The sequence below is a fragment of the Syngnathus typhle genome, linkage group LG2 (assembly GCF_033458585.1).
Source record: "Syngnathus typhle isolate RoL2023-S1 ecotype Sweden linkage group LG2, RoL_Styp_1.0, whole genome shotgun sequence".
Classification (NCBI taxonomy): domain Eukaryota; kingdom Metazoa; phylum Chordata; class Actinopteri; order Syngnathiformes; family Syngnathidae; genus Syngnathus; species Syngnathus typhle.
The window spans coordinates 18016202-18025607 of NC_083739.1; the positions used below are offsets into that span (position 1 = coordinate 18016202).

Below are 9406 nucleotides of genomic sequence, written 5' to 3' on the forward strand. Positions count from 1 at the left end.
GAACCCACAACCTTCCAGTCTCAGGGCGGACACTCTACCACTAGACCACTGAGCCGGTCTATATGTGTGTTGTGTTATGTCAGATAGTACACATTTTATAAGTCACGAGTGACATTTTTTTTCTCATGTGTGGTGTCCCTTACATTTTGAAAACATGGTTAAAATGATAAAAACCGGACACCTACAGCTTCGTGCTTTATGTATTAAAACGAATTGGTTCTTATTGGAATTTTAGAGCTGCATCTAAATATACTGCGTGTGCTATGCGAGGCTCTTTGGAAGAATGACACATTTAGTGGACTAAAAAGGAACAATAACACGGTACCCTAACACCCCCACAATACATGCTACAATAACTAGCTTTATGAGATGGGAATCAGGGGCATGCTAATGGTCAGAGGCGTAGTCAGGAATTTTTCCAGTAGGGGCGCGCGCCCACAAGAAAAAAAATCGAACATCAGCCACGCCGTTCGCTGATCGCTAAAACAACATCCGGGTCCGGGAGGCAAACGGTGAATGGATAACATTGCGCACATGGAATAGCGCAAGCACATTCGCGCAAGACCGAAAGAAAAAAACGGCATGAAAATGAAGAATCGAAAAAGCTAGATTTTTTTTCAACCGGGGCGCAGGGAGTCCTAACCGGGGCGCCGCCCCGGCTCGCCCCGGCTTGGCTACGCCTCTGCTAATGGTTGAAGGCAATCAATATCCGTGTGGCATTCAGTCAATTCCAAACAGAGAACCACACTGAAAACCAAATGCTATAAGGTCACAGTGTTGGAGTTAATTGTTGGATACTTGTGCTAAATTTTGAAGGGCTAATTAGCCCACGGTGCCTAGACAGAGATCGGAGGTTGAATCAATATTAACCAATGGAAAGTATGGTGATATACGACATACATACACTGGTTGTTTTCTCCCCTCTGTGAGTGGATATGAATTAATTAGATTCGTCTCCTTTGTAGTTACCAGTTATAATAACAGCAACCTAGTGATCAAAAGCCGCTCTATCACTCTCTGATGGGTTCTTTTAAAAGTAAAGTTTATCCTCCACAGTATTCTGTACTCTGTAATAATTTAATGTTTGAGTCTATTTTTTCTTGTTTATTGTTAAGTCTTGTTGGTACACAAATAATCAGGGGTAGACAATGGAAGGAGCCACTTTGATTAGCCATGGTTACAGTCACTCCCACAGTGGCGCAATTGTGCCTCTCACAGAACTTGTGCTTGTCTGCGATATTCCAACAACATCGGATCTCAGAAGAGCCTCTGCAATCTGCAAGTCATGGGTCACTTTCGTGCTCATCTGGTCATTTTTAAGTTCATTCTGCCCTCGGGTGGGTGCTATAACTGCTGGGATTTTTTCTGGCATTTTGCACAGGTTAAAATAAAATAAAGTTAATGTTTGTAGCGTTAAATATATGGACCAGACTATTTATCCACCAGCACTGCAGGACAATTCCCATCTGTTGTCAAAAAGAATGGCACTCACAGATAATGTCTATAATCAGCCTACTTAATGCTCTCAACAGAGCAGCAGATATGAAGCAGATGGTGAATCTGCAGGCACGATGTGCTCCACAGTAATTGACTTCGGCTGCTGTTGGAGGACCACTGCATTGAAACGTTTGTACCCTGGAGGGGCTGTGGATGCCTGCATTGGTTAAGAAGGCCAACTGACATCCTAGGCACTCCAATAAATCATTTTTTCCCTGACATGCGAGGTTACCCAACCATGTCATGTTCTTTCTTACAATCATTCTCAGACATGTGGGCCTTAATATGTAAGAAGCTAGACTGCAAGCTTTGCGGTTCTTTTCAGGCTAGCTGAACGGAAACCTCACACCACCACCACCACCACCACCAAGCATGCTGCAGCATAGATTTGATCATCGGCCCCCTGTTGTGAATCATGGTAATAGTCCTGCTGAACACACGGCAAACACAAACACTCCATCGTCTTCAGGGAAGCCGGTGGTTTGGTGGAAAGTCTTTAAAAGCCTCGGACAAAAGTAATAGCAGGAGCTTAGAAAAAAATGGCGCTGGCTACAGACATTTCCGGTGAAAATGCTGCTGTGAGCAGTTTGTCAGTGTAAGTGCACACTAGGGAGCTGACAAACATACAGAAAATGTTCTCCTCGGATGCTCATAGAGAGGTTATAGCTACAATCAGAGCTCCTGGTGGAAATTGAAATAAAGCACTCATTTAGAGCTGTGATCGGTCACAATGCATCCAGGCAGTTTTTGGCCATGATAGCATCTGGAAATGTGTGTAATTCCTTTCCTGGGTGTCATTTCATCAGCTTAAAATGGAACATGGCCACCCTGGATGTTCTTTGATAAATTGCAATCTTATTTTGGGACACCAGTTGACCTTTTTTGTTCAATTTGGAAGCAACTCCAGGGTCAAATCCTTTCAGCATTTTAACAGTTCTTACAAAGTCATACAAAGGTATGTTAATTGTTGTGATAGAAACGATTGTTAAAGAAATACCAGAAATTGTGTGTGTGTGTGTGTATGGGGGGGGGTTAGGGTTAGGGTCTTTTGTAGAAAATTACAAAGTAACCTCAAATTTATAGGTTAGCTGGAACACACCACAATCCACACAGCCTGAAATAATGAACTAATGATGATGGACTGGCTGGCCGGGCACTGGCGATTGATAAATGAGGGACCGGCAAAATTTACTGACCGGCCCACTGGCAAACAGTAAGGAAGTAATTGAGGGTGCGGTCTAGTGCTGTTTGATGACTTATTCTTACATCGCTGCACAAATATGTAGTTCAGTGTTCAGCCATTCGTAACCATGAGACATTGTCTGTCATTGCCATTGTAACCCCAACACCTCCTGTAAAACTCTCAATATTATTGTCATGGACTTAGATGTGTGATGTGAGCATGTGACAATCACAATTTCAGATCAGTGCTTGTAGCTAACATTGGTGTTTGACCATTGATATAGTAATAATCCAAAGGTGAGGTGGGTCGCAGATATGTCACAAATACAATACTTTGCAGTACTAGCATGATTTTTAGTTTGACCATTTTCAGAGCATGACGCAGCAGCAAGGGTGTGTGAGTGAGACAGACAGACAGACAGACAGACAGACAGATTAATAAAACAATTGCCAATCCTCAAGCAAACGTCTCAGCCTTTTCAAGTTCAGACAAGCTAAAATCAGAAACTGACTTTGAAAATATGAGACCATGCGACCCCAGAATCATATTGGCCATCTCTGTCCACCAATAACCAAATTGTAATCTACTCACTAAAAAACAAAAGGGCAAATACAAAACCATATGAAATTGTTTTCACTGGTTGTTGAAATGTTTGTAACAGTTAAGCCTTGGCAAAGGTCTGTGTTCTTTTTGTTGGCCTTCTATATATGATGGTATTGCAAAAAAAGATTTCTAGGCAATTTTTACTTGCCACAAAAATGTTCAATGAAATGAAATATATATGAAATATAAAATATGTACACAATCACAGTATAGTGTATCGTACACAATAATCGATGCAATTAGTTCCTACAGTCAGTCGGCTTTAGGTCATGGTATTTGATCTTCAGAGTTACAGGAAACCTGTCATTGAAAATGTCCTTTAAGGTGACAAGCTGTCATTTATAATAAATGGGATCTGGCCTTGTGGTGGCAATATCTCGGCTCTGCGCACAGCCCAACATGCACAGTGGAGGGGAAGATAAAATACAGGCAAAAAAAAAAAACACTATTGTAATTAACATCCCCAGTGACCCGAAAATAAACATTTATTTTCTCATCTCGTCCACACAGCGACAGATTTTTGACGCTGTCCTTTGATAGCTTGATTTCCATTTTCATCTGAGTTTTTCTTCGCTATGCCTCATCTGTAATTTATGCATCAAATTCATGCATAATTAAATTTGAATTTGCCACTGTATAAATATTGAGGCACCCAAACAAATTCTCTAATAATTGAGGTGGTTGAGGTCTCTGCCTTTTTGAATTGATAACTTCCGCTTTACCCATCTCCTCTTTCTTTGACCGCAAACTCACGAAAAGAAAGTTTAAATAATCATATGAGGGCAAGAGTTAAAAAAAAATATAGCACCAGTGGCACTCTGAAAAAAAACAAAAAAACATTGTGAGCTGTCAAAATGTGAAACACTGCAAAAAATGTGAGCACAAGGCCACATGAATGACGTTACTGAATATTATATGTATGCATTTCAGAACATAGTCAGGCTATCGGATGGAGTGTCTTTGAGCTGACTATGGACAAAGAGAAACTACATCTACCCCAAGACTGGTCAGTAGTCAATTACAGGACACTTATGTATGATAATAACCAGCCATTCACACTCACACTAATGAACCAATGCCAACAGCCCGGAAGTCAGGCAAGTGAATCTACATCGTCAGTTACCATTATCTGAACCTTCTCCTCGCAAGTGTCGCGGGCACACCGGAGCCTATCCCAGCAGTCTTCGGGCGGTAGGCGGGGCACAGATAGACAAACAATAATTCACACTAAAAATCACACCTATGGACAAATCAGAGTGGTCAACTGGCCTAACATGCAAGTTTTTGGAATGTGGGAGGAAACCACATGGGGAGACTATCCAAACTCTGCATAAGAAGGCCGGAGGCAGAGTCAAATCCGTACCTCTGTATTGTGAGGTGGACATGCTAACCAGTGTTACACTGTTCTGCCTACCATCAGTTACTTCAAAATAAAATTGGTAATAATTTGTATTGTGCGAATATCAGGACATTTTTTTTGTTACCAAACGTTATCATTGTCGTGCGCTTGAATGCTTGAGTGAGGCTGTGTTCACATTTGCAGCAGGGATGAAAAGCTTGAGTCATGAGTTTCGGCAATATGTTGTATTTCTTTATATGGCAGCTTCCAAAGGGAAGTAATTTGCAAACACTAGCAAAAGCGATTACAAATACAAAGCAAATACATTTTTTAATCATATTCAGATCCCAAACTGGCATCAGTAGTCATTTGATACGTTCCTGTTATGGAGGTTGAAACCTTCTATGACCAACTTGTGCTGTTAAAGAAAGTACTGAATAGCACTTCAAGAAAAAAACTCAAAATTATGTCATGTTCCCAAAACATCTCCATCACAAGGAAAAAGATAATTATAATAAATGAGAAACAATCAAACGGTGAAGCTTATTTTCCGCATGACAACTCTCTTCCGAATGAGCTTTTGGAACACTTCTGAAGGAAAGACGCTAAAAAGTACACAGACGGATCATAATTAGGTAGGGGAAAAAGCTTCAAATGTCGGTTCCACTAGCTTAGTCTTCCAGCACATCACGCAATCTGCTTTTGTAATTCCCCAAAGCCCTCCAGGCCAATTTTCTGCAATGCTCGCATTATCCTTCGAAGGAATTGCTTATGTTAATGTGTGGTTGAAAGCAATTAAACAATTAATGTGTCAGACATTTACTGTTGTTGTTTACCACCTTTAAATATTGACATTTTCATGCCTCCTCAACCATATCAGTGATTACATAAACAATTAAAAAACAATTCTTTTCTGAGAATCACACTGAAGGCAACTGGAGCAGGGGGAAAGGGATGTTTGAGTTCCTCCAAGATTTTGAGCTAACTGGCTAAATCTGTTTTTCTTTTTCTTTTCTTTTTTATAACGTATGCAAGAGATTGCTGGTGGGGAAAAACTTTTTTTTTCTGCTTCAACACTGAAACAAGAAAACAAATCCTGCAGAAATGTTATATGAGCATTTGTTTACATACAACCTCACATTTTGCAATTATACCCAACAGGTCATTATGATTGGAAGAATTATCCCTGAGGTAAGGCAGTTCCAGGGTGGCCTCTGCTCCTGTTGTATACTGTAAGACATTTTTGGTGAAAGGCGCACACACTTCTCAATTGTTCTCCCTTGAAAAACATCCAAGAAGCGCAACACCTGTATGCAATTTGTACGCACACATCAATGTTTCTTTCTTGTCCTCAGTGTAGCAGCTGAAAAAGCAAGGATGGCGATAAGGGAGGAGGAGGGGAAGCATATTGAAGATGAAAGACCACCGACTGTAGAATGGGCATGAGAGCGAGAAGGACTATTGCTCATCATAATAAAACCCTTGCAGAGCCGAGGACAGGGCTAGAAAATGACAGAGGCCACTAAGTGCACTTTGTGATGCTGAAAGCAAAAAGGTAAGGCTCTTTGGAATCAGTGTGTGTATGAGGTTTTTTTTTTTTTGCTTTTACATTGCCGCATGCACGATCATGCGGGCATGGGTAAATAAAACCTGCACTACTAATGTACAAAAACTCCTACAGTACATCAGATAGTTGTAATGTTTGTGCTCATTCGATCTCAGAATGTTAATCTGCTGGAGTTTTACTTTGAGCAAGCAAGCAACCAGGCAACAAAGCTTCAACATTTAGCGTCCTCAGTTCCCAAACACATACAGAGTATTGTTAAAAGGAAAGGTAATATAAAACAATGGTAATCATCTCTCTGTGCCTGGACCAGTGTTTTTGTGCAGGCATCAAATTCCAAATAGGTGAATGAATGAATGAATGAATGAATGAATGAATAAATAAATAAATAAATAAATAAATAAATAAATAAATAAATAAATAAATAAATAAATAAATAAATAAATAAATAAATAAATAAATAAATAAATAAATAAATAAATAAATAAATAAATAAATAAATATCCTTCCATCTGTGGTCCCTTCTCAAGGTTTCTCATTTTCCCCTGGCAGGTTTTTTTTTTTTGAGTTTTTCTTTGCCCTTTTGGTTGCTTAAGATCAGGGCATGCTTTGAGAATAATTGTCAATTTTTGTTTATGTGAAGCCCTTTGAGACTGCTTGTGATTTAGGGCTATACAAATAAACTTGACTTGACTAGAATTGGGGTTTGTACAATTAGCCCCTATACACCAAGATAGGACCCTAAATAGAAATAAAAACTCAGCGTGGAATAATTGTACCCAGAATTAAGCATACATTGTTGAAGGCTGTCACAGTTTGTTGTCATGGTTGGTAACTTTCTAATTCTCTACAGGCTTCTCCCGATAACACATACTGTTTCAATTGAGAATCAGACTGACAAGCTAAGACTGGGGTAATTTTTGGTCAATAGGCTTTCTCTAAATTGCTGGAAAGATTGTTCCTTAAGGGCAAATATGTGTGTATAAAGACTGCTGATGAATTTTATTTTATTTTTTTACCATTTTTTTTTTAAACTCTGATTGGCTCATGGATTTCTAAATTCACTAGCCATGAACCAACGGCTCCTCTCAGTCTTTCATACGCTCTTATGCTTAGAAATTCCTTGAGCTACTCTTTCTTTACTTTCTCTCACATTATCTCTGTGGGTATAATTTTTTCTTTCCACTCCTGCCACGTTATAGCACTCAACATTAACGATCAATTTGACAATGCACTTTACATCCAGCATTATTGCCCAGGAGAGACTAGTAGTCAAACACCATATTGATCCAGAGTGTAATTCTCCTGCTTGCTTTGAGTGTTGGAGCTATCAACACAAAGTGATTAGCAGAAACGTTACTTTTGTGCAAAATGTTGATCCTGTGGACCAGAATGAGCAAATCACAGGACTGTTGCATGCATGTCTTGTTCATTCACTTGCAGTACATGTCTGAACACTCATTCACCGTACATGTCTATAGGCAAGAATGTATGGGCGTATGCAAAAAGACCAGAACCAGATTTGACGCAATGCCTCATCAAGGTTTTTTGTTTTCATGACCGTACAATTGGATATTGCGAGCATGTGGGATAACAAGATTCGTCACATAAAGGCTGGAAACTCTCCTGATCAAAAGTTTTTCATCACATGATCAGTATTTGTGTGTGCGTCTTGTTGGAGGGTCAGATTAGGAGGATAAAGACTGAGTCGTGTTTGTCCACATTTGGTCGTTTTTCTCCTCTATAACACCATTTAATATCAGCTATGGGATAAATTTTCAATCATGTATATCAGGGATTGTCAGCCGTTGGTCAGTGCAAATAAATAGCCTGTATTGGTCTAGCCTCCTTCAGTGCTAAATAATATAATATTCCACCAAACCAGTGGTCTCCGAGTTGCTTCTTGGTCCCTTGGAAAAAACAGTTGAAAACCCCTGATTTAGATACACACATAATGTAAACATCAATGTGTCCAAACACCTACATACTGCAAATACAAGTCTGTCCATGAAAAATTAGAGGTCTGGACCTTGGTAACCACATAGGGCTGACTTTCGTCACTACAAAAAAACAAACGAACAAACAAACAAACAAACAAGCACAACTGGCAGGGTTCAAAAATCAACTGAGACTCCATGACGGCACTAATGGAGCATGCATCGCATTCATATTTACATTGGGGACTATTTAATTCGTTTATTTCCGTGTAATTGTGTCTCAGAAGACCTGCGTGTGATGTGGATGCGAGTGCATCTCTGCATGACGGGTTTGTTTGTTCTCTAGTGAATGCAATCACAGAGGACTTGTGTATACAACACACATTGGATATTTTTTGCAATGTTGTTACTCCAGTAGCCAAGCCCCCATTGTGAAGGCATGGCAGGAGTTGTACTGCTCGTCACACGGATGCAATATTTTGATCACAAGATTAGTCAACCGAGACTTGGAATTGAAGCTTGTTGACTAAAAGCAATGTTGAAGGTATTTGTTTATGTTTATTTTCTTTTTCTTTAAGTATACATCAAAAACTTGAGCTACAGCTTGCAATTTATGGATTTGAGTTGAGCATGTAGTAACTGTATTCCGCCGACACACTCCTCTTAAAGACACCTGGTTGTCTATTTTTGTACCCATGTACAAAATGCTTTAATCTTTGTATGTAAATGGATCATTATAAAACACAGAGGCTCAACAAATGCCAATGTCCTGCTCGATTAAACCTAGACATAAAAAAAAGGAATATTTTGATATATAAGTGTCATCTCTCTGGCAGAAAAACTGGAGAATCTCTGGAGTATCATCACACTTCCCAGGTGGCTTCACCATTCCCGCCTGCCAAGCTACAAGACCTCAAATCCCAGTTCCTTCACCATAACAGTTTGAATAAACAGTGGCACTGATTCAAAATTATTTTGTATCGAGTGGATTTAGCTTACATCAACCTCCTTTTTACGTGTTTTATATTTTCATCTTCCTCCTGCCTGCTGTCTTTTACTCTGACTGAAAATACTTTGTTTTTGCACCTTGACAGATTAGCTTCTCGTGTTTGTCTTTCAGAGTGTAGTGACAAAAGGCAATCCGTGTTTGAGGCAAAATGATGCCTAGTTTCAGTAGTTGGCCAGTTTGGTTGCTTTGATTCCTACTCACAATAGACATGCTTCACGCAGCACAGTTAGTCATGCACACACAAGCAATATACGTAGACGTGTCATACAATTAC

General features: G+C 39.6%; 1 long non-coding RNA gene across 3 annotated transcripts; it reads left to right on the forward strand.

The window, feature by feature from the left end:
• The first annotated feature begins 2340 nt into the window (after window positions 1–2340).
• Window positions 2341–9096, forward strand: LOC133150457 (uncharacterized). 3 transcript variants are annotated; one of them, XR_009713773.1, is made up of 6 exons: window positions 2341–2452; window positions 4214–4289; window positions 5784–5854; window positions 5978–6177; window positions 8702–8755; window positions 8960–9096. It is a non-coding gene; the product is annotated as an uncharacterized LOC133150457 (long non-coding RNA). The 3 variants fall into 3 exon arrangements; XR_009713772.1 differs by having other exon boundaries at window positions 5978–8755; XR_009713771.1 differs by lacking the exon at window positions 8702–8755.
• The last annotated feature ends 310 nt before the right edge of the window (window positions 9097–9406 follow it).